This window comes from Capsicum annuum, unplaced genomic scaffold (genome assembly GCF_002878395.1).
Source record: "Capsicum annuum cultivar UCD-10X-F1 unplaced genomic scaffold, UCD10Xv1.1 ctg82882, whole genome shotgun sequence".
Lineage (NCBI taxonomy): Eukaryota > Viridiplantae > Streptophyta > Magnoliopsida > Solanales > Solanaceae > Capsicum > Capsicum annuum.
This window is the reverse complement of record NW_025893708.1, coordinates 125600-128668: the sequence shown is the minus strand read 5'-3', so window position 1 is coordinate 128668 and position 3069 is coordinate 125600. Positions and strand designations below refer to the sequence as shown.

At 33.5% G+C, this 3069-nt stretch overlaps 1 non-coding gene across 1 annotated transcript; it reads right to left on the bottom strand.

Annotated features, from left to right (window-relative positions):
- Positions 1-2741: 2741 nt before the first annotated feature.
- On the bottom strand, positions 2742-2848 carry LOC124895547. Its single transcript, XR_007051794.1, has one exon. It is a non-coding gene; the product is annotated as a small nucleolar RNA R71 (small nucleolar RNA).
- Positions 2849-3069: the final 221 nt, after the last annotated feature.

Here is a 3069-nt window from a genome sequence, read left to right as displayed (position 1 = left end):
TTTCTCGATAAATAAGGATTTTTCTTTGTGATTTTGTCATGACCTAAAATCTAAGTTCATGGTGGTACTTATTGCAGCTAAGCCTTAATAAGCAAGACAATCACCCAAATTGATAAGTAAGAGGAAGACAATACAACCATTCCCAAGTCAAGACTTCTCATGCGAAGTCAGACCCATACAAGTACAACAATAGTGGAAATCTAAATAATAAATATACCAAGAATCATCCCAAAATCTAGTGTCACAGTGTACAAACAATGTAAATATAAGTCAAAAACTAGAAATATAATTTTATCCGAAAAACTAAAAGTTTATCTACAAATACAGATAAAGATTAACTAGATAGGAGAAGGTATGAGGTTGAATATGAATTCTTAGAGAGGACAATAACCTCAAAAGTTTCACTAATTAACTACATAATCTCAGTTGTCGTCGATACATTCAAACCTAGATTTGCACCAAAAGGGCACAATAAGGATGAGTATGGTCCACTTGTACTCAGTAGGTATCATAGACCGACTGATCAAATTAGAAAATAGGATACATAAATGCATACTATGAGCACGTTACCTACAATCACAAAATATCCCATATGGTAGATCACCCGTCTCTACTAACAGTTCTAAATATAGCACATAACAAGAAAATAAGTACATGATCTTGGACGTATATATATGTCCAAGTACCAATATTTTCCCATATTTATACATGTTCTATGAGCTAAAACTTTTAAATTGTACTGTGTTTGAGCTAAGCACGTATTCTTAAGCTAATGGACATGATTAGTGTTGCAAGTCTTGATTTTGGAGCAATTGGTTATGCTTTTATGCAACAAAAGAGATATTTTCGAATATGGAATCATTTGAAGAGACATGTTGAATATGAAAAATCTAGAAAAAGATTCGGTAAGCATAGAATAAAGTGGTGAAAAATAAGCATTAAATGATAAATTCCATAGAGGGCCTACGATAGCCCCGTGTCGTGGACCTTGATCTACGCTATATCCTCTACATCATGGAGTGTGATTATTTCATCAAGTCAAATTTCTGTGAGGGTTTACGATAGCCTCGCATCACGGACCCTAGTGTTTGCAATTACCTCCGCATTGCGGAGAAAGATTTTCGTGCAGATATTTCCTACTATAAAAGGAATACTTAACACAATTTTAGGACATCTTAGAATACGTATAACAAAGGTAAAAATAATTACAATACTTCTCTTAGGTTTCTTTGTACTTTCATGTTTCAAACATTAACTTTAGTATTATTAATTATTTGTTTTAATGTTAATTTTGAACATGAGTGACTAAAGACCCTTTTCAAGGGTTAAGGCCAAGAAAATGATTATATTTTGATATTCTTAGAGTGGTTAAAGTTGATTTATCACATTGGTTATTCTTATTCTCTTGTTTCTACTATTTTAATGATTGGCTATCATTAGAATATATTTATAATTCTCGTGTGAACCCAGAATGAGAATTATAGGGATTGATCGAAGAGTTTAAAGGGGCAAGTTCATATTCTTCTACATAACAAAGGATGTGAAGTAGAGCTATCAAAGGAATATACCTAGGAGTCTTGTTTGGTCTAATTGCAGAAAGATAAACTAAAGCATCTAAATGGATTATTGCATTCCCGCTCAATGACGTAGTTGTAATGTCTCTTTAGGTAGAAGATTAGCATCTCGGAAGACCATAATCATAGTCTAAACCCTGCCAATTAATCATCTAATAATCAACACAACTATGATAAGGATAGATATTTATAGGATTGTGAAGAGTGCCTCAACCCTGGAATTTTATCTCTCATTGTTTACAACCTAGCTTATGTTTCTATTATCATACTTCATTATTAGTTTTGTTGTTAAATTGTTCATCAAATCGTTTGTCTTATTTTTATACTCTCAAACACTTGAATATGTTATTGTTGAAACTAAAATTATGTAAAATACTAATCAAGTAGGCCTTGTGGGTACGATATCTAATTCTTTGAGTCACTATATTACTTGTACGATCACATGCACTTGCATATTCCATAGACTGCAACATGTTTTTGGTGTGGTTGCTGGGGACTCAAATAATTAGTAATTTTCTATTTTTTTTCATTTTTTAATAAATTTAAGTGTTTATAACTTGATCTTAGCAGCTGACTTTTGCAGGAAAAGTGAAGTATCAGACTGGCAAAAGCTAAAGAATTGGTTGAGCATTATTCGGAACCTGAATAAATATTTCATCCAAGGCAAAGAGAAGTAGCACTTCCATACCTATTTCAACAATTTCAAATGGGAGATCAGAGGGATCTTAATCCTAATGGTATAATTGCTCCAACTCTATTAACTCTAGCTCTAGTAGTTCTAGCTGCTCCTGGTCGAGCAAAAATAAACTCATTCATGAATTGGCAATCCCACTAATGAACAATGCCACTAATATCATCCACAAGCCAGAGTAGAGTGGTTGATCTGAATTAAAGTAGAATATGGTACAACTCTTGCACTCAAGTGGGTATTTCACCAGTTTATCTTATGAGGTCCAATAATAGCACATATAGAACTTTCTTGAGATTAGTGATACCTATATTCCTACTGGGGTATCTACTAATTATGTCCGATTGACTTTCATCCCCTTTTCTTTATTGGGGGAAGCAAAGAGGTGGTTACAGGATAAACTACCAAACTTCATCACTTCTTGGGATGATATGGCTTGAAAATTCTAGATTCAATTCCTTCCATATAGAAATACAACACATTTGAGAAGTGAGATTCTTAGTTTCAAGTAGAAAGATGAAGAGAATCTTTACCAAGCTTGCGAAAGATTAAAGGCTATGCTCAGGAATTACCCTTATCATCATTAGACTAATGATGTGTTAGTACACACTTTCATTGAGTGTATTTATCCAAACACCAAGATTCTCCTGGATTCAATAGTAGGTGGGCAAGCCTTAGATAAGATGTATAATGAATCATACACACTACTGAATCTAATTTAACAGAGGAATCCTGAGTGGCATGCTGATGCAAGAATTTCCCCAAAGAAGGTTGCAAAAAAGATGTTAGGTGTCACAGGTTGATCAG